Source organism: Hippopotamus amphibius, chromosome 5 (assembly GCF_030028045.1).
Source record: "Hippopotamus amphibius kiboko isolate mHipAmp2 chromosome 5, mHipAmp2.hap2, whole genome shotgun sequence".
In the NCBI taxonomy this organism is placed as follows: domain Eukaryota; kingdom Metazoa; phylum Chordata; class Mammalia; order Artiodactyla; family Hippopotamidae; genus Hippopotamus; species Hippopotamus amphibius.
Genome location: NC_080190.1, coordinates 40,791,453 through 40,814,785, shown reverse-complemented (window position 1 = coordinate 40,814,785; position 23,333 = coordinate 40,791,453). Strand labels below are relative to the sequence as shown.

Sequence of the window (23,333 nt, the reverse complement as noted above, 5' to 3'; positions counted from 1 at the left end):
TCAGCATTCTAATCTAGAAAGTGGGACTTGTCTAATGTTCTCATGATAGTATGATGATCAAAGACATAAACTGCTTGGCACAGGGTACATTTAAAGTGTTCTATATCGGTAGATGGGAAAAAAATAAACGTAAAAGATGGAGGTGACATATGACATGATGTAGGCTATGCCATAAGAAAGAAGTCAGTGCATCAAAAGCTGGTCAAAGCATATGAAATAATGAATGACCCTGACCTTGGTTGAGGAGTAAAGAATTACCACTATAAGCAAGAAAATGAAGTAACCACTTAACACTGTAACTTGGGGCGGGGTGGGGTGAGGGCGAGGCAGTTCAAGGAGACAAGCAGGGAATGACTAACAGGGAACCAGTGAATCAGATGCAGCCACCACCCAATCAGACTCAGATGTGGCCTTGATGTCAAACAGGGTAGAGAAAAGCCAGTAAGTAACAGCTGATTCAAAGGACACACATTCATTGAGCTTTGATACTGACTGCCCCACTCCCAGAAGAGAAGGCAGTGAGGTCTCCGGCTAGAAATTTACTATCACTTTCATTTATCCAAAGTCAAATGCTGCCTTTTTATTGTCATCTTTATTGGAATAAAGGCAATAGGAAGGACTCTAGAGGGGCTGAGTCAGAGTTGCTTAAGAAAGAGTTAAGGGTGACATTCCATTACACAGTCAAGATCAGAGAACAACAGCCACTAGTGTATCTGAGGCCAGAGGGTGAGGTTCTGCTCTAAGAAGGTTCCCAGAGAATGGCTCAACTTGACTAAGTAGAGTAGACTGCGCCACACCAGGTTCAGTTCAAGTTCTAAGTCATGACATACCTCCAACAGCTACTGTTTTGCATTTATCACTGGGTTCCTTTAAAATTATTCTCATGTACGCTTCCTGAGGCAGGGTCTTGTCTTCTATTTCATCAGCTTCCCAGCCAGACACTTTTGTGCATCCCAAAGAACTCAATGGTGGTCCTAGAATAGAAGAGCAATTTAAGCTTACCACTTTGAAAATGGAATCATGAAACTCCTACACTGAAAGAGACCTTATCAATCCAGGACACCTCACTATAAACAAAAGCATTTAAGTTTTCAAGTATTAGAATAGAACAAAAATTCACAACTGACCTTCCCCACCTCCCACCCCCATCTTTTCTCACCCACATCTTTTTTTCTTTTCTCTCTCTTTCTTCAGGCTTTTAATAAAAATTGTCATAAAATATAATAACATAAAACCTATTCCATCTTTTCTTAACTGAAAACAAAAGGCTGTAACCCTCTATCACACACAGGTATCTCTCCTTTTGTATATCTACCTACCACCTTTAATTGTCAACAAATAACTGATGTTCACAAATGAAGTATAGCAGTTTCACTATGAAAGCAAAAGGTAACTACTAAGTTACTCTCTTTACAAGTTCACTGATAAAAAGGTGGTCATTTCTCTGAACTAAAACATTACCCTTGTAAATGATACCTTCCATAGTTATATGTGTGTAAATGGGTGTGTGTACAACCAGGAAGACAGAGATAATGTTTTGCATCTGACAAAGAACAAAGAAAGTTGTTCATTGAGTCCCTCATTTACGGTCATTTGTACTTACATGTGAAAGAATGCGGAATCCAATGGCATCTAGCAAGGTGGCATTTCATTTTGATCATATTCGGTTTAATGAGTAACATTCTATTTTTTTTTCTTTATAATAATCTATTAGAGGTGGGTTTTCAACTCTTTTCAGAATCACAGAAGCCACTCATCACTGAGCATCTGATGATAGCTACGCCTACTCTACTACCACTCAAATATCAGGAGGATCTTCAACTCTTTGAAGCCTATTCCTGGACCTCAGGATAAAAATCCTAGGGATTTGCATGGACCAAACTGGGTTCCTATCTTAAGACAACTAACAGGCTAAACTTTGTGAGGAAACAATTCTTGGAACCAAAAAAACCACTCTTGATAGTTCCTAAGGACCTAGACATACCAAGCAATCGCCCATTTTCAACAATCTTTATCTGTAAGAAATAGCTCTATCCTTGTAAATAATCAAATACAGCCAATAGAAAGCCACTGTCACAAACTAACTAAAAACAAACATTGCCATTACATTAGCTTAAAAATGTTCGATTAAAGCTTCAGAGTAAAATACATTTATACAAAAGAACCTCATCTTCTGATGACACTAACATACAGTGTAAACACCTAAAGATAAATCAGAGGTTCCCCCCGACCTAAGAAAAGTACACCTCAGGAAATAGACTGTCACCTTATATTCAAGGCCTCACTGAGTCTCATATTACAAACAAAAATCTGTTTACTTTGAATAATGAAATAATAGTTGGGGAAAATAACTTTAATTAATGCTAGCTTTGGATGCTTATAGGTCACTTGACAGAACCTGGTTAACAAAAAGAAGCAAAGGAACAGATTGAACAATTATTTTTGGAGGTAGGATCTAACAACAGCCAATGTGACGTATCATTTTTTTAAAGTCTTTTAAATATTTTAAAAAGCCATATGGATTTGCGGAACATGGATGCCCAATGGAATAGATCTGTTTCTCTCTACTTCCCTCTGAACCCCACTAAAACTATAGCAAAGAGGACAAAAGATATAAATCCATAAGGGCAAAAAAGAGCAGAAAAGTACATTAGTAAGGACAACAGACATCAGTGGCATTTTGGAAGGTGAAGGCAGAGATGACTGCTGAACAGAGTAAGAGCAGAGCAGAGCTGGCTAGAACCTCACAGCCTGAGAAGCAAACAAAAATCCAGCTGAATGCTCCAGAAAGGCTCAGGAAATGCAGCTTCTGGTTCTTGGGAGAAGAGAGTAAGGAGTTGAGAAGAGGCAGACTGACTGAAAGTCTGCATAAAAGGCAGTTAGACCCTTACCTTATACCACATAGAAAAATTAACTCAAAATGGATTAAAAACCTAAATGGAAGACCTGAAACTATAAACCTCTTAGAAGAAAACATAGGGGAAAACTTCATGACACTGGATTTGACAATGATTTCTTGGCTATGACACCAAAAGCGCAGGCAACAAAAGCTTTAAAAATAGAGAAATGAGACTGTATCAAACTTAAAACTTCTATGCAGCAAACAATCAGAATGAAAAGGCAACCTATGAAATAGAAGAAAATATCTGCAAACTATATATATGATAAGGGATTAATATCCAGAATATATAAAGAATTTCTACAACTGAACACCAAAAACCAAATAACCCAATTAAAAAACTTGAATAGACATTTCTCCAAAGAAGATGTACAGCTGGTCAACAAGCATATGAAAGTATCCTCAGCATCATTAATCATCAGGGAAATCAAAATCAAAATCCGATGAGATACCATTTCACACCTGTGAGGGTGACCACTATCAAAACCAAAATAATAAGGGAACCCTTGTGCACTGTTGGTGGGAATGTAAAATGGTGCAGCCACTTCATGGAAAACAGCATGAAGGTTCTATAAAAAGTGAAAAAACAGAACTACCCCATGATTCAACAACCCCACTTCTGGGTGTATTAAAGCCCCCCCACCCCCAAAACTGAAAGCAGGATCTCAACAGGGTATCTGTACAACCATGTCCACTGCAGCGCTATTCACAACAGCCAAGAGGTGAGAGCAACCTAAATGTCCATCAACAGAAGCAAATGTGGTACATACATATAATGGAATATTATTTACTCAAAAAAAAAAAAAAAAAGGAAATCCTGTCACATGCTACAATAGAGATGAACCTTGATTGAGGACATTACACTAAGTAAAATAAGCCAATCACAAAAGTAAATACTATAAGATTCTACTTATATGAGGCATCTGAAGTAGTCAAACTCTTAGAAAATAGAACAGTGTGTGCCAGGGCAGGGGACAAAGGAGAGTTGTTCAATGGATATAATTTCAATTTTGCAAGAAGAAAAAGTTTCAGAGACCTGCCGCATAACAATGTGAATATAGTTAACACTACTATATTATACTCTTAAAAGGTTAAGATGGTAGATTTTATACTGTGTTTTTTACCACACACATACACAAAAAAGAAATTAAGGAGATTATCCTGGATTATCTAGACAGGTTCCATGTAATCATAAGTAAAAGCGGGAAGCAGAAGAGGAGGCCAAAGAAGTGCAACATGAGATGTACGTGCCCCGCTGTTGCTCCTTTAAAAGAGAGGAGGTGGGGCTGAGAGCAAAGGAACGCAGCCAGCCTCTGGAAGCTGGGAAACGCAAGCAAAGGGATTCTCCTCTAGAAAGGAAGGCAGCCCTGCAGCCTTTAGGCCGGTAAGACCCATGTCAGACTTCTGACCTACAGAACTGCAAGGGAATAAATGTGTTGTTTTAAACAACAACCCAAAAGGCAGTCAGAACCCCAGATCTTCTCCCCAGCTAGTAGAGCCAGCCCAGCCTGCCCTAATGCCCTAACAGGAACAGTTTACTCTCTGGAGAAAACAGTACAACAAGACTTCAGACTCAGAGACATCAGCTAAGGCTGGAATAGAGGCATCAAGAAGTCAGCATTCCAGTCTTGGATGGTGAGACCTCTGGCTCCCTCCCCCTACATGGCTCCCCCAAAGACTCACAGGCAAGCTTTACCCCACAAAAAGGTGGACAGAGGATTCCCTTTTGGAGAAACTGAAAGATCCAAGAAAAAAGTTTCTGATGTCTTGGAGTCATCAATACACACTATATATAGGCTGTCCAAAAAGCCTATGGTGAAGCCCAATAGGTAAGCAAATTTCCAGTCCACTTTTTATAGTCTCACTCCCAAATAAGAACAGACAGCTAAAGTCTCACCATTAATTTGAGAGAAGGCTCTAACATTAAAATCAGGGGCCCAGAGACTTCCCTAGCAGTTCAGCGGTTAAGACTTCACCTTCCAATGTAGCGAGTGTGGGTTAAATCCCTGGTAGCAGAGCTAAGATCCCTCATGCCTCACAGCCAAAGAACCAATACATAAAATAGAAGCAAGATTGTAACAAATTCAATAAAGACTTAAAAAATGGTCCACATCAAAATAGCTTTAAAAATAAAATAAAATAAAATTAGGGGCCAAAATAAGCTGATAAAAAGGGAACACAGAGGAAAAAGAAAAGTGTAAAAAGCAGACCAAAACTGCAAAATAATTCAATTCTATTCTCAAGGGAAAAGAGAAACTATTATATCCATGCAATAAGAACAGGATCCCATTTTTTAATGAAATATTGAGGCCAATAAAAAATTAAATTTGAAGTTAAAAATATGCTAGCAGAAGTTAGAAGTTCAAAAAATACTAAGAAAACCTCTCAGAAAAAAACAAAAACACAGTAAGTTAGAAAATAGCTAAGAAATATACATAAAAAGCATTAGATAATCAAACCAGTAGGTCCAAATATACAACTAATGACCCGACAGAAAACAGAGATGAGGGTAGAGGAAAAGAAATCATCGAAGAAATAGCATAAGAAAAATTTCCAAATGAGAGGACTTGAGTTTCTGAATTGAAAGGACCATGGAACATCGACAAGCCATGAGCCGTAGGTTCCAATGTGAAATTTCAGAAGTCTAGGGATAAAGACAAGATTCCAACATTCTCCAGAGAAATAAAACAGTTCACATACAACAAACTAGAAAGCAGAATGGCCTGAGACGTTTTAACACAGCTCAGTCGCAAAGCTCAGTCATAAACAAATTACAGTCACAATAAAGCAAACATTAAATGTGTATTTAACCACAGACTGTAACATAACTGCAAGAGACAGGAAGAGTAGATGCGTACAGAGGGTAAGGAGTTGTGTATGAGAGGTAAATCCTCAGCAGGAAATCAATGTGTATGTCTAAAATTTTAAAAGAAATCAGTAAATGCACACGGTGTGCTATTTAGAAATAGGCAGATATCAGAAAATATAACTACAAGAGTTGAAAAGTACCATCTTTGGGTAAAGGAGTAATGGGAATATAAGAAGAAGAGGGAAGGGTTGTTACAGTACTACTTTAATTTTAAACAATGTACCTGAAATTATCTCAAAATAAATAAAATAAATGCATAAATGAATGGGAGCGAGGAAGGAAGAAAGGAAGGAAAGAATACCTAACAAAGCAAATCTACAAACTGTTACACAGTGGAGATCGCCAGTGTTCATCTGCACAGAAAGAATGGAAATAGCAAGTGTTCTAACATTATGCAAATAGCTTCTTACGGCTTGGAATAAAATTTCCAATTACAGCACCATACATGAATTCCAAAAGCGCTGTATTACAAACAACTAAAATAACATGCTTGGCAAATGGTATTGGATGCTTCAAAAATGTGACTCTAATAATGAAGACACTGACATCAAATACGCATGTAAAGAGTTGGAAGAAAATTATTCTGAAGCAGGAAAAAAGTATTAATTGTAATATTATGTTTTATATAAATAGGTGATTATTAAATATACATGTGTAACTAAATTAACTAAATGATATAAATATGTACTTGACTATTACATTTATATCCCCAAAACATTCCTTATGTATTCAAGTTGACCACAAAAAATTGTTTTGTTCTTCTCAGGGAAAATACGAGAAATATAAACTTAACATAAAAGGTACATAAAGAAATTAATTTCGTTTACCTGAATCATGTTATTTCTCTTTATCAGTCTTCCTTCCAATCTAGAAGAAAGTAATAAGTAAATTCAAGTGCATTCTTCTGGTAAGTTGCTACTTATAAGAAAAAAACCCTAAAATCCAAGGTAACTATTATTTACTTCTTGTTTCCTAGCCATAGGAAAAATTGTTCTTTCCCACTTCCCAGCTAATTTCTGGCTGTTGTGGTATTCAGAGTAAGCTTTACAACGCAAAGCCATGCAGAAGCAAGCATGGAAAGTCAACACCAATAAAAAACTGCATTCCAAGTGTACCTGATGGTATCACTAGAGTTCTAGAATCATATATTTTATAAATTATCTTCTCACCATTCAGCTAAACTGCTAACTGACAATACAGAGAAAGATAAAGAAGCCTGAAAGCATATTTTCAAAACATAAGAGTTATAACTCTGGAGTGAAAACGGTAGCAACATGTTTATATTCAGTATCCTGTGATAAACTACACACCATATAAATATATTTATGGTCAAAGAGCTTAAAAATAGACTTTAACCCACATCATCTTAAAAGCTTAGAAATGCTTCCTCATTGAATTTCATGAAACACTTTCTCAACTAAAAATGAAATATAACCCTTTGAAAATATTTATGTGAGTATACAGGTGAATTGTGGTAACTCAAGAAAGAGAGGGAAAAGTGCCTTTTAAAAAAATTAATAAACATTTGTATTAATGTATTGTATACATACAGAAAAGCACAGAAATCTTGAGTGGCTTAATTTTCCTACAGTGAACACATATGTGTAACCACCACTCTCCCCAAAGGTCACCACTGCCATGACTTTGAATACCACACACTAGTTGGCCTGTTGGATCAAGGATCTGTAGGAGAGTCTAAGAATCTCTGCATCTGGACCAAAATAAAATGTTTCAGGAGAAGAGAAGCAAGCAGTCACAGACTGCAAGAAGATTTTATTTCAGAAAGATGTTGACATGTCTGAGGAAGATGTTCTGACTGGTTGCAAGTTTGTTTGAAATCAACTGCAGGGTCTCCAGAGATTGCAGGAAACAGAAGTTGTTTATTTTATAAATAGAAGGGAAAGGGCCTTTCTTCCTATTGTCCAGGATGTATGTACTACTGGGAGTGAGATGTAAGAAGTAGGAGCAGAGGGAAGAGGGGAGGGGTCCAAGGGAGTTTGGACCTCCTTCCTATAGGTACAAAAACACCTATAAAATAATTACCAAACTAGTATGTTTAGTCTACTACTAGTCTAACAAGCTAGACCAAGCTACTGAGGCATCTCATTTGATCTTCTGATTGCTCTGAAGACAGCATATCTTATCTGCCTATCGACAGATAAGGATATTGAGTCTCAAAGCAAAGTATGGTGCACAAAGTTAAACAGTTAGTAGGTGATGCAAAGCTGTTTCTCTTTACAGCTTGTATGCAGGGCTAGACACTAAAAACAAAAAGGAAAATGTTCACAGAAAAGAAGCTATTGTAATTAGATACAGAATATATTTTATTGTCCCTACCCATGAATCATTAAAGGAAAAGAACCAAGTAATTCAAATTCCATAAAGTCTTTCTCCTGAATTACCAAAAAGTTGAATGGTTCTGTTACTTGTAAAGTAGGCCTATGCATCTTTCTGCACCTCAAAGGAGACTTTTCAAAAGAAACCCTTAAATTTCACAAGGTGTAAATTTCTGAAATGTTAACTTGTTTTAACCACTTTGTATGCTTTCCCACTGCAAGGGGGAAAATCAAGAGAACATGATGTCCCTCAGAGAAAGTCACAGGTGGAAAAGGCAAATTACCACCAAAAATTATTGAGGACCCTATGATAGTGTCATCTTCAAATGACCCACCACACCTGCATGAGTATCTAATTCTATCATAAGTACATTCAAAAAGGAGGGGCAGAAATGAGAATACTCTTCAAGAAGGGAATTTTCTATTCTGCTACTTATGAGGGAGAGGAAATAAAATATCTAAAAAAGTTATGACTGCAACAATTAAGGCCTTCTTGCATCTTTACTGATAAATACAAAATAATACGTCAATGCCAATAATACGACTGTCAAACATCATGAAATGCCTTCACATTTAATCCTGTAAGAACCTTGCAAGCAGGGAAGGGTTAGGATCACCAACTTATCAAACACAGACATTGGTCCCAAACAGGTCATATAACTTGTCCAAGGTCAGAAAATTGTCCAAGGTCACAAACTTGTCCAAGATCGCAATGCGAGGAAGTAGGAAACGGTCCCAAATCAAGTGTGTCGAATGCCAAAGACAGTTCTGGCTTAATGATAAAAGCAACCAGATCAGCTTTTCAATTCCAAATCATCTAGTGATTCTTTCACGATTTCCCAGTCTCAAATTGTTTTTGATATGTCCTGAGCAAAGGATATCAACACCCTTTCCATCTGCAAGATTGGGGGTGGTGGTGGGGAGTGTCTTGTTAGCCAGTGGCTTGAGGACAGGAAATAAAAACAGATATGTAGAGACTCTTTTTAGATTAGATAATTGCTAAAGCAGCTGAGAGCTCTCCTGTGATTGTCCCTAATATGGGATCTAGCACAGGGAAAGCCTAGCAAAAGCTGCAGGCTTGATTTTACAGTGAACACATGCTGTGAAGATACAATGTAAGTTCTTTCTGGGACCAGTGAATAAGAGAGTTAACTATGCTCTAACTATGCTCACCTTGCACAGTAAAGCAGGAAAAAAATGATACGTATTACACTTAAGATGGCCGTGGCTCTAAACTTTCAATTAAGACTGAGCATAGTAAGGCAAGAATCTGTACGCATTAACCCAGTGACATTCAGAAGAATATTAGGGGGAGTAAGGTACCCTTCCCTTACTCACAATAATTCTGGTATAGCAATACCTAAACTCCTGTGTTTTTACTACTGGTGACTTCCTCTCGAGAAAAACCACACTGAACTAGAAGAAAATTCAAAGTAAAAAGGAATAAGCCTAAGAAGCAAGGCTGAGGAAGGAAAACACTCAAGTTCACAACATTCTCTAAGGCATGGCAAGCTCCCACTTTACAAGTTTGTGTTTGTAGGAATGGCCAGTCTTTTCAAGGCTTATGACTCCCTCCTAGGTCAGGGAGGGCAGTGGTTCATCTTGGGGACCACTTGCTAGATTGATAGGGAGTGGCTGCCCAGGAAACAATACTGGGAGAAAGTGCGGAAACAACTGCCATTGTCAACATGGATATAAGACACCAGAAAGTGCAGCAGGGATGCTTCCTTTTTTGGCAGCCCTGTCCCAAACTGAATTATTATAATTCAGCTGCTTCTTCTCAGGGGGAAGATGGTGTGTAACCATACTTGACTAATATAAAGCGAGTCCTGTAACAGCACAAGATTGATTTAATTATATTTTTCTGTTTTTATTAAATTTTCTGTTAAAATTATACTTAATTAGAATAGGAAAAAACACTGAAAGTTTCCTCATTCTCACTCACAGAGTGCTATGCAAATTAAATCTTAGTTTAAGAGAATACAAAATCCAAAGTACAAAGTTAGTGCTTTCTTCCTCTAATATCTAAGTCTCAGTAAACACAGTTTAATTGAACCTTTTCTTTCTTTCTTGGCTTGGCTTGGCGAAGAACCTTTACAGTCTTAAGATTACAGTTGCAAAGCTCCAGGCATCGTGTCTAGTTTACAGTGACTGAAAGTCGCAGGCTCCTACTGGAGACACTGCAAGGCTTCCTTCTGCTAGCAGCTGGGACCAGTGCTCTTCACCAGGGAGAACACTTTCAACTACACTCAAAGGAAGTCTTATTCTCCCCTTCACTACAGTACATTCTCACTTTTTCCAGATTAAAAGAATAACACAAAGAGTAAACTGAATGTCTCCTCCAGCCTTCCCCGCCTCAACTTGCAACCCATCCTGATTCTCTTGGGTAAATCACAAGGGCTCTTTCTCTGAGCTGCTTGGCTGAGGTAGAAAGGAAAACACAAAATATAAAAAGACCATTAACTAACTTCCCCGGGAGTTTAGCAACTTTCCATTTTGCCTCTCAAATGGCCTTTCCTTTTCCCTTTTCCTCTCTAAAGTGCATCTGAATAGATGAGTTTAGAAAAACAGTTTCCTCTAGAAGAAAAGGACAGATTAACAAATTGCAGGCTACTAAAATGTGGGAGCTGAAGGAAAGGATTTAATGGGGGGCAGGGGGAGCGGTAAAACATTTCCAAGAAACACACCATACACATATAAGGCACTAGCTACTCACGAAGATGATAAAGAGTGAAAGGAACTGTGCTCCTGGAAATGCTGAAAGAAATTAATGGAATGAAGCAAAACTCCTAAAAGCCTCAAAGCTAATCCTAAAGACCTAAATGTGACCTCAAGGCAAACAATCGCTCCACTCCCCTTCTACAACAGGAGCCAAGTGCCTTCCTGAGCCTGAAGGAAAGAAAAGTACCTCATCCCTTCATTCAGGCAACATTTATTGAGTGGGATTATACAGAGATAAAAGAGTGGCTTCCCTGGAGAAGTTCACAGTTTGGCAAGGAGAAAAACTTCCATAAGCCAGTATTTCCATACCTTGGAAGTAAATACTGAATACCAATATCAACAAACACAAGCACTTCCCCGTTAGGGGCCAGGCACAATTCCTAGACATGTTATGAATCTCATTTTAACTCCTTAAAACAAGCCTGGGAGTCTTGCAAATGCCTTCCCCTTTTTACTGATGGAAACTAGGGTATATGGGATACAGAAAAGCATCTTTCAAACAGTGTATTTTTTATTCTAATTAAATCTTCAGATACCCTCCACCTGTGTCCCAAATATAGCTCTCAATCCCTACTTTACCTTTTGCAGGCTACCCAGAAGAGTCTCAAGTTCCTAGAGGTTTACTGAGAAACCCACAAATTGAGGAAACAATTTTCTAACATCACAGGTCCTGTTATCAAGGGTCCCATCAGCAATGCCCTGCCTCTCCTTTACTGGGGCAGGTTTGGGTTGTTATTAAATCCCTACCCATAGATGTGCCAATATAACCTTCCTCATATGGATTTAATTACAGCTCCTTGAAGGTAAGAGCCACATCTGACCAGGGTTTATATAATGCTCTCAGTACCGAGGACAAACACTGGTGAGCACCCAACAAAACCCTATCATGTTTTTCTATTACTAATTATGTTGCAGAAAGGGAGACCCCTTCCAGGGCCCAAAAGTGGGCTCTTGTCTAACACTTGGAAATGAATGACCCAAGGAGACACATGTGCTGACCCAACAAGAGACTTCATTGGGAAGGCGCTCCTGGGTGGAGAGCAGGAGGGTAAGGGAACCCAGGAGCACTGCTCTGCTACGTGGCTCGCAGTCTCGGGTTTTATGATGACGGGATTAGTTTCTGGGTTGTCTCTGGCCAATCATTCTGACTCAGGGTCCTTCCTGGTGGTGCACGCATCGCTCAGCCAAGATGGATTCCAGCAAGAAGGATTCTGGGAGGTTGGTAGGTCATATGGACTGGCATCTTCTTTTGACCTTTCCTGAACTCTTCCAGTTGGTGGTGGCTTGTTAGTTCCGTGTTCCTTACCAGGACCTCCTGTCATAAAACAACTGATGCAACCGGTTACCTGGCCAGGGTGGGCAGTTTCAGTCAGTGGTTCCCCTAACAACTATATCAAATCAAGCTCTTCAGTTCTACCATTGAGCCCTCAGTTCAGCCACCCTTACTTTTCACACTTAGTCATTCTTATCAAAACTGGATTGCTACCCACCCTCAAAAGATTTATTCACTGCTAAATGTTTGCCCCTGCAATTGCCTATAATGTCCTTCACCTACCCTGCTCCCCGCACTGTCAGCCCATGTCTGTCACCAGGCTTAGTAAGAGCAATGGAAATAAACACATTTGCAATAATGAAGGAATTGTCCACACGCTCTTTTTTGACTTAAGAACTTTTTTCTCAAAATATTATATGCACACCAATAAATTCTGGATTGCTAATTACATACACATAATATTTTATTATAACTTACCTTCCAGTAAAACCATCTTTACACAGTCTTATGTCACTATCAAAAAAAGTTTCAGCTGAAGTAGGATCAAAAACCATAACGCCTTTGAAAAAATTATCTAAACCATGTCTAATTTATTATTGTCCAAGCAGACTCCTTCTGAAACAGTCACATTATCTCCCTAACTAGTCAGAAAGTCTCATAAGTATAGATTATGCCCTTATCCCAAACATACAGTATATACAGATCAGCAATGTAAAAACTATTTTAAAAATGAATCCAAATGCTTTGTCTTTTGATTCTGGATTCTTTCCAGATATTGAGAATACATATTTAATGGAAATTAAAGGAACTCACAACAATGAGAATTTTCTACTTTCCTTTTTTAAATACTTTGAAGTAACATTTGAAGTAGAGCTTCAAAAGAAAATTCAGCATGAACTGTCAAACCAAGCTACCGTAATAAACTTTGCACATCACAAAAGCTGTTCTTTTGTGTTTCTAAGAAAGGCAAAGTTTAGCTGGCTAATAAGAATATAAGAGGAACTAAAAAGAAATCCCAAATGTACCCCAATATAGAAACAGATTAAAATATTAAATCCAGTTCCAAGGAAGATTATGAGAAATGTTTTTTTAACTGAGAATCAACTAATTTACACAAATTGAATCTGCAATAGACATATCACAGTGTCAGTTCACTCACTCCTGTTTCTGGGGGATTCTACCACACCCTCAGGCTCAGTTGCTTTTCAACTGCCATCTTCTGTATCACATGATACAAGTCCCCACACACAGCCATAGCTGATTGGACCTGGAGAAACATCTGACCAAAAGGCAGCCCATTCATAGGCTGGCCAGGAGCCTCTGACTTGTGATAACTGGCTAAAAAGATGGGGCCAACCAATCAAGATTCTCTCTCCCAAAAACTGGAATTAAGAAACTCTGAAGGAAATTGCCAGTTAGATGCTGGGGTAAAAGGTCAAGAGGGACACTTGGGGTCAGGGTAAGTGTCATGGGTCAAGTCTGTCATGGAAAGTGAGACCTGAACCTGAACCAGTTCCTATATTGGGATTCTCAGGAGAGCTACATCCTGATCTCCACCATCACCCTCTACCTTTTCTTGAGTGAAACTAACCTGTTTTTTGCAACCAAAAAGTTACCGAAAGACAAAGCTTGTGATAGTAACCTAAATTAAATTTTCACATGAAGACCTACTATTAACATGTTTAGTTAGAATTAAAGTACCTACTTTTAGACTAATTTCAGGGAATGAATGGCTCATATCACTTAGTAAGAAATCTGAGGTCAAATTTTTTTGAGAAATGCAGGTTTATTATTAACTTCCTCTTTCTTCTAGACTTCAGGTTTCTCACCTATAAAATAAGGTCAATTTATGAGAAGGTCTATAAATCCTCTTCTATGGTTTATAATCTCAGTACAAGCAGCCTCTGGTGTATCAATTTTGGAGATCAATCCCTTGTCACTTGCTTCGTTTGCAAATATTTTCTCCCATTCTGAGGGTTGTCTTTTCATCTTGTCTATGGTTTCCTTTGCTGTGCAAAGCTTTTAAATTTAATTAGGTCCCATTTGCTTATTTTTGGTTTTATTTTCATTACTCTAGGAGGTGGGTCAAAGATCTTGTGATTTATGTCAAAGAGTGTTCTTCCTATGTTTTCCTCTAAGAGTTATATAGTGTCTGGTCTTACATTTAGGTCTTTAATCCATTTTGAGTTTGTTTTTGTGTATAGTGTGTTCTAATTTCATTCTTTTACATGTTGCTGTGTCATACAGAGTGAAGTAAGTCAGAAAGAGAAAAACAAATATCGTATATTAACACATATACGTGGAACCTAGAAAAATGGTACAGATGAACCTATTTGCAGAGCAGAAATAGAGACCCAGACGTAGAAAACAAACATATGGACACCAAGGGGTGAAGGGGGGTGGGGGATGAAGTGGGCGACTGGGATTGACATATATATACTACTATGTATAAAATAGATAACTAATGAGAACCTGCTGTATAGCACAGGGAACTCTGCTGAATGCTCTGTGGTGACCTAAATGGAAAGGAAGTCCAAAAAGGAGGGGATATGTGTGTATGTATGGTTGATTCACTTTGCTGTACAGCAGAAATGAACACAACATTGTGAAGCAACTATACCCCAATTAAAAAAAAAATATCTAGTCAGATCCATGCAATAAACACAAGTGGGATATGTAACCTACAAAGTGAAGCAAACCATTTATTCAGAAAAAAATAATAATTTTGGTTGTAAACTGTTGCTCTTATCCTGTTGCTCCTGTCCTTAAATTTTCTAAGCTAAATAGCTATACAACTAAATTAGTAAAGCAAGGTACGTATACGTAGGTAATTTTTTTTTTTAATGCTTGGAACCCTTAAACTCCTCAAAATAGGGGGCTTAAGGTTCTCTACTCATTACTTGACATGACTGCTTTAAGGGAAAAACTACAGACATTAGCAGAAAACAGGGCCACATGACTCTACCTTACAGAAACAGTGAGTAGGAGTAATCGTATCATTCATTTTTCTAAATGTTATTTAAAAAAACGCATCAAATGAAAATCAAGGGCTTCCTTGGTGGCGCAGTGGTTAAGAATCCTCCTGCCAATACAGGGGACATGGGTTCAATCCCTGGGCCGGGAAGATCCTACATGCCGCAACTAAGCCCATGCGCCACAACTACTGAGCCTGTGCTCTAGAACCCGTGAACCACAACTGCTGAGCCCACATGCCACAACTACTGAAGCCCTTGCGCCTAGAGCCCATGCTCTGCAACAAAAGAGCCTGCTGCAATGAGAAGCCCATGCACCACAACAAAGAGTAGCCCCCGCTCACCGCAACAAGAGAAAGCCTGCGCACAGCAACAGACACAATGCAGCCAATAAATAAATAAATAAATAAATAAATAAATAAATAAATAAATATTTTTAAAAAAGAAAATCAATAGGAGTTTCTTGATACAAGTAAATTTGATGCATGAAAATATATTTCCACTAACAATTCATGCAGGTGAAATCACGACTTGCAAGTCACAAGTCTCTAAGACTTAAAATGTTTATGTAATTTACAAAACGTGATTGAAATATACTTTTCAAGGCTTTAACAGCTATTCAGTAAACCACTTAAAGCTTCATGAACATGTAAAGCTGCTCCTGTTGAAACCACATCCTTAGGTTTGAAGAACTCCAAGTTTCACGTCACTCCCAGGTCTGTGCAGGGACCCCCTTAATATGTAAAGTCTTCTCCTCCTTCTCTTCACAGACTACTCCTTCCTTTCAGAGCCCCATCCACCTGGCTCCCCACTCCACTGAGGTCAATCAAATTCCACTTTTTAAAAACCCTTCTTAGGGGACTTCCCCTGTGGTCCAGTGGTTAAGATGGCACTTCCACTGCAGGGGGCGAGGGTTTGATCCCTGGTTGTAGAACCAAGATCCTAAATGCCGCGGGGCCAAAAAATAAATAAATAAGTAAATAAAAATAAAAACCCTTCTTTGGCAGCAGTTACCTTTGATGCTTTGCTCCAGAATTTCTCAGAACCTTGAATATGCTAATGAGCACTGAGAATCTCCAAGAAAGGGCTGCAGTAACATACTCCTCTTGCTTTTCAGAACTCCAAGGACTAGATCTTGGAAATTAACATCCTAGGGAAACTAACACACTTGGCTTGGCTCTTGAATTTCCTCCACTGGGTTTATTCCTCAGCCAAGAGTGAAGTGTCCATCCAGGCCAGCCACATGCAAAGACAAAGGGGGCCTCACCTCCCAAGCATCATCTGAGGACAAGAAGCATTCATCCACTCACTCACTGCCCTGATGTTTCAAGTTTGCATCATTAAAGTCGTAACAACCATGGCTACTAAGCATCACCTGCCTTAGGAGACCTGGTTAAAACAAAAATCCTTCATGGCTCAGTTATCAAACAATAAAGTGGAGACTTAACTGCCCAGATGAAAGAAAACTGACTTTCTGGGCTAATTTTTTTGTTTTCTCTTTTAGTAAGTGAAGATCTCTCTGAAATATGTTACATATGTTTCTTACTTTCCCCATGTTTGCAAAAGTAACAGATGTTCCCTGAATGATATTAGAAAATAAAGATACACACAGACAAGAAAAATTACCTATAACCTTAGCCCTCAGTCAGAATCACTTATTGTTTCCAAATATTTCTTTCCAGCCCTTCTTTAGGACCCCAGAAGGAGAAGGATTTCTGCTTGATCCACTGGTGTATACATGGTTTAAATAAATACTTTTTTCTTTCCTGTATAAATTTTGTATATTTTTTGCATAATTTTGCATATTTTGTACACTTTTTATACACATTTTTGTGTACTTCTTGGTTTCTAAATTCATGCATTTTACAATTTAGGACTATACACACTGTTTTATAATCATTTCTTCATGTCACAACATGTAGACATGTTTCCAGGCTATTAAACTATTAAATGTTCTTCTACATCTTTGCCCTCTGTCCCCTTCTCGGTTTTGAGAAGGTTGACTCACTGTTTTGTGGAGAATTAGGAATCCCCCCCAACTTCTAATAATATTTTTTTTATAAGAGTTACCCAGGGGGCTTCCTAGGTGGCCCAGTGGTTAAGAATCTGCCTGCCAATGCAGGGGACACGGGTTCGATCCCTGCTCCAGGAAGATCCCACATGCCACGGAGCAACTAAGCCCGTGCACCACAACTATTGAGCCTGTGCTTTAGAGCCCGTGAGGCCACAACTATTGAGCCCGTGTGCTGCAACTACTGAAGCCCATGCGCCTGGAGCCTGTGCTCTGCAACAAGAGAGGCCACCGCAACGAGAAGCCCGTGCACCACAAGGAAGAGTAGCCCCCGCTCGCCGCAACTAGAGGGGGCCCGTGTGCAGCAATGAAGACCCAACACAGCCAATAAAATTAATTAATTAATTAATTAATTAAAAAAACAAAGAGTTACCCAGGTTCACTGTAAAATTTTGGGTTTTACCGAATTGAGACTACGTATACATACTACTTTGTAACTTGTTTTCACTCACATTACATCCTAAACATTTTCCTACCTCCTTAAATACACTTCTGGGGTTATTCTCTGATTTTTTTTTTATAAACAAGAAGAGTACTCAGAACCCAGTTTCATATGATTGTCATGAGTCATTAAGAACATTGATTATTGTAATACACTATAGTTCTGGATGCAAATCATATGTACACAAACCAGGATAATGACCCCAAGAGATGTCCTACGTCTGCTCTGTTCTTTGTTTGTTTGTTTGTTTGTTTTTTAAGAGCTCTCCAATATCAAGCTTTTTAATCAGTGGTCTCTTCTTCATGAAAGTAAAAGCGACATAAAAGAGCTTTCAATCAGTTTAACTGTCTGCCAAGTGAGTTATTAATTCAAACAGACTTTCCCAAGTCATGTTCCTACTCTAACAATAATAAGAATAAGAAGAATAAGGAAGAAGAGGCAGATGAGGATGAGAATTATTTTCCTGTTACTATGACTTGGGTGATTTCAAAACAACTTTTATTATTTCTAAATCACTGATGAAAGGTCTATGTCAACAGTTTCAATGAACTCTTCTTTTCCACAGTCAGTAAGAAATGCATATCCCTCAGCACCTCCAAATTTGTATGTGAGTATTTGGAGTCAGTTTACTTCAACATCTGCAAATTTGCTCCCATCTTTCAAGAGAAGACATTTCTGCATTGGTCATAGTTTCCTCAAGTTCTGTGACTTAACTGATTAACCAAGACCCAAACTTGAGGTGCAAGAACTCCACGAGATTAGAGATGCTTTTTTAAAAGACATAATAATCTGATGACCCTCCTGCATAATGAATCAACTTCTTCATTAAATCCATTCCTAAAAATACATTTCATATTCTGGAGGCATACGAGTAAATGAATGAGACTGATACTATCAGGCAAAGATGTTTACCAGAACTAACCTCTAACCCTGGTCCCATACAATGGACAATACAATTGTATAGTGTCCTAAATAGATGTAGGCAAGTAATCTTTTAAGCTGTCTTTTATTGAAGATACAGAAAGGGTCTGGAAACAATCAGCACCATAAACAACAGGCAAAATCTATGCCCAATTCATCCACAGAAATTAAAACTGTATCTGCCACACAATAGGCATTGAAAAAATTTTCTGAACAAGCGAATGTTCTCAAACAATAACATTTTCATTCACCAAAAATTCTTTTCTCCATAAGAACCATCAGGATTAGTATATACGGGGTTATTCAACCTGCCTCTTATTCTACTTAATTTGGGGGGGAGCCCGCACAAACACCTGCTAAGGTAACACTGCCAAGTCTCATCAGAAGTGTCCAGTTTTGTCAGCATTATAAAGCTGCCTAAGAGAAAGACCACGTGAGAAATAACTTTTCCAAAATTGCCACAAAGTTGTCCTGCAGTTCCATGGTGTGCCTTTTCAACTCAATTACATCAGCCATCCAAACGTCGCCCTTTGAAAGGTCAAAATCACTCATTAGAAAATAAACAGCTCAGTCAAATACAATCGCCTGAAGCAAACTGATAATTCGAAGAAATACCAACAGGCCCCCCACAAATAAGGGTTGAGTCCAGTCAGCTGCCAATTTATTTTTTGACTTTAAGAAAGTCTTTTCTGCCACCTGTGTGCTTTGGGGCTGGTAGAAGGGTGTGTGTGTGGGGGTGTGTGTGTGTGTTTAACCCATAAGACAGGGATCTGGGTGAGATGCTCTCTCTCATCTGTGATTCTGTATTGAAATGATTTGCATTTACAATTATTCCAATTATTCTAACTATTCCAAATTATGAGCAAGAGTTGAGTTTGATTACTGTTGATTAAAAAATTGCCATGGGAGGCAATGTAGTATAATGATAAGAGACAAGTTTGAAATTAAGAAATGTAAATATGACACCTAGTAGAAGAACATTAGAAATATATGGGGACATTTTTGGACGGCACAGTCATTGAGGTTCCCAGTGGAATTTAGTGAGTGGGTTCCAAGGAAGCTAAAAGTCCTGAAATATGTGGGACAAGCCCACACATGAGGTCCTCTCTTAAATAACAACTGTGAGCAATAGGGAAGAATCTGGATTTCAGACCACATGGTTTCTCAGTAGCTGTGACCTTTAATGACCTGTGGTTAAGTCATTTAATCTGAGCCTCAAGCTCCCTGAAGGTAAAATGGGAATATTATTATCGGCCTCAAAGGGAATTTTTTGTAGAGTAATGTATAAAACACCATGGTGTGGGCATGAAGCAAACTGCCCACGTTCAAATCCTGGCCCTACAAGCTGTGGGCCCTTGTGTGTTAGCTTAACCTTCTCACTTTCCTTACCCACAAAACGCAGGCAAAAAAAGTGCAGAGTTTTGATGAGTTGTGGTTCAATACATGTTAGCTATTGTTATTATTAGTGCAGGGCTAATTATTAACAGGTGTTCAGTGGGTACTCCGACCCAGGGCAGCTCAAGACTGCATTACAGAACCTACACACACACTTTCAAAAGCTCAGTAACTACACCCATCTCAGATCACCACTAACAAGAACAGTCAGTAAAAAGAAGTAGGGCCTGTTCTTTAATGATATTAAGTGACATTTTAGCAAATTGTATTTCAAAACAAATCTGTATGCTAGTGTGTGGTTTTTCTTTTTTAAAGACATACTAATAGTGTTGACTAATGAGGCACAGCACACACAGAGGTTCCAAGTATGTCCCACAATATAATTAATAGTCTAGAGGATTAAATGGCAAAGCCCAGGTTCCACTCCCCTGGTTAAATACTGAAAAATCTAAACATAAACATAAACAAAAACAAAAACCCAGTGTCAGCTTCTTGAAACCCCTCACACCCTGCTAATAAGATTTAACTTGGGAAAGGTGGTGAAAAATAACAAACATCATTTGCAGGTTAACATGTGTGACTGGCAGAAAAAGGCCTCAAGAACTGGTGACACACAAGTGCTGATGAACTACGCAGCAGCAACACAGTCTTTTGGCTACAATAAATTGCAGGTCCCTTGGAAGTGTAAGACTGTCCATTAACAGACACTCATACATTCCTCATATTCCGGTACACGCAATTTCTCATCAGGGAAGGGAATGGCCCCCACACGCACCATGAGTAGCTTGCAGTTCTTAAGTTCTCATGTGGGACTGGGGGCTCAGAATCGAGATTGTGTTCTATCTGTCAAGGAAGGGGCTTAATTAATGATTAAGTTGTACCTGCCTGAAATAATATTTGGTTGAAATACCTTACTTTTAGGAGTACATGTTTAAATAGATGTGATATATTTAATCAGCATCTTTCCACAACTGCTGGCAGGATAAAAACCATGTTAATCAAGCGAAATTCTCAAAAATCACTTGTCTTTCACACAACAGATGTTCAAATTCTTGCTTTACTATAAGTCCAAGAGTAAGCCTCCTAAGATTCCAAATCTAAATATACTTTGACAGAGAAGTTTATTTTATAGATATACTCATGTGTGTGAAATAATGAAGGATATAGAAGGATATCCTCTCAATATTGTTTATAAAAGCATTAAAGTCTAAACGGAGGTTGGTTAAATAAATTCCAGTCTTTCCACTCATTGGAATTTTATAGCTATTAAAACAAATAGGGTAGATTTATATGTGCTGATACAAAATCATCTCCAAGAACTATTACACAATGAAAACAGCAAAGCACAGAACAGTGTGCATATTGTATACAGAATATGTTTATATTTGCATAGCTCACATATGTAGAATAGACAAGAAAACAAACTATCTCTGGGGAAGGCAAGAGACGACTAGAATGAAAGGAAGATTTCCTATATCCTTTTATGTTGCTTAGGGAATATTTAAAAACCATGTGCGTGTATTTCATTTTTTTGTTTTTTGGGAGGGTTTTTGGCCACGCCACTCGGCTTGTAGGATTTTAGCTCCCAGACCAGGGATCAAACCCAGGCCCCGTGAATGAAAGTGCTGAGTCCTAACCGCTGGACCACCAGGGAATTCCCTGTACTTCATTTTTTAATTAAAAAAAGAAACTACGTATTTAACTTTTTTTTTAAGTAAAAGAGCAGATGCTCCCTACGTGTCAGTTTTCCTATAATACTGAATGCAACGCTTTAAACAATAAGCATGACCAAGGCAGGTAGATTTTTAAAAGCAAAGTGGAGAACTACAGCTCTTTGCTTCTCTACAAAACTGCTAACACCTTTCCTAAATTTTAGTAGATGAGGTATGCTTTCCACAGACCCTTGCAGGAAACAGGCCTACGAAACACTTGAAAAGACTGTTTGTATTCTGGTATAAATAATTCTTTAATGGCTCTGAATTGCTTGCTGCCTCTCTTGTCAAGCAGGTTGTAGTGCCAAGCACAGTGTCTTCCATAAAGTAAACATCACAAAAAGCACTCTGCTGCTTGTTGGCTGTTCTTTACCCCTCAACCAAATACCTAGGGGACTGACAGAACCTGCTCACATCAATAAATATCCACGTCCAGCTCACTCACAAATCAGAATCACACTGTGTACTCTGCCCCCTCCCCCACACTGCGCCCATCACCCCAGCACTGCCACATCCAGAAGAACAACCGAGCACCTGGGAGCACACAGCTCTAGCAAACGCCCCCAATCGGCCCATTCCTCCACAGCACCCAGGCCGCCCAGCTGATACTGGACAACTCTCATCTATCCCAAGAAGGAACAGATACGGCTGCGGACGCCCCATGGCTCCTGAACCCCAGCTTAAAGGCAATCAGCCACCTCTGCACCTTCCTACGCTGCATTCCTGATGATCCCACGGCTCTGGGAGAATGGAAACAGCTCCTCCCTACCAGCTCCTAGGCCTGCCCACCATCCTGGATCCATTCAATACAAGCCATGTGATCTTAAAAAAAAATTGATCAAGCTCTTTGTTCCTGGATTTCCTCATCTGCAAAATGGTGCCGGTAATGCCACCAACCTATAGCTCGCAGAGTGGGGATGAGACAAGCAGAGCTGCTGGCACACAGGCAGCCCTCCACGTGCGTCACTTACGATCACTACCATTATCTTCGGGTACGATCCTGAGAAGCCTCCTATTTGGCCTCCCTAATTCCACTCTAGCTTCTACGCAGTAGTAAAAGAGGCCTTAAAAGCAGGGACGGGTCTAACCATCCTGGTTACCTCCACCCTCCTCTCCCCACTGAGAAGTGACAACAGCCCCCACTGTCGTCAGAATGGAGTCCAGAAGACTCAGTGCAAACTTCTCCAGGCAGCCCTTTAACTAGGGGAACTCAGGCTCCACCCACACTGCTCTCCCCTCAAACAGGGTAAAGGCCTCTGCCAGATGCTCCCAATACCTTGTTGAACTTTTCCCACTCATAAATAGGAAGATGGCAAATAAGGACCATCCTGTGCTAGGCTGTGAGCTCCATTCACCGCTACACTACTTGCATGGTGACAACTCAAATAGCTGTCAACCAACAAGAAATGTCGGGACCCCTCTTTTCAAGTATTACAATCCATGCAACCATGATAGTGTTAAAGCTGGAAGACAGGACAACCCAACTTCATTGTTATGTCACGTTAAACTTTTCCATATGGAGCTGAACGGAACCAGTGAGAATCTGTAAGATAAACCTAAAGGTAACTAGATATTAGTCAAATTCCATATCCTTCAGTTGACCTATTCCGACCAGATGATTCATCCAGCTACCATCTAACACTAGGCTTAACTGAAAAGCATGACTCTTGGTTACAGGTTTCCCTTCTGGAAGCATCTCGTTTACTTATTTGAATATGAACC

The 23,333-nt window shown here is 39.1% G+C and overlaps 1 protein-coding gene across 7 annotated transcripts in view; it reads right to left on the bottom strand.

Annotated features, from left to right (window-relative positions):
• SGMS1 (sphingomyelin synthase 1) overlaps positions 1–23,333 on the bottom strand; it is a 276,032-nt gene that overhangs the window by 128,366 nt on the left and 124,333 nt on the right. For 6 of the 7 annotated variants that reach the window (XM_057734308.1, XM_057734304.1, XM_057734305.1 and 3 more), the window contains 2 exons: positions 6,596–6,635; positions 831–974 (listed from right to left, as the gene is read on the bottom strand). The gene's annotated coding sequence lies outside the window, so the exon portion shown is untranslated. The remainder of the gene's footprint in view (positions 1–830; positions 975–6,595; positions 6,636–23,333) is intronic. The other variant, XM_057734309.1, reaches the window with a different exon arrangement.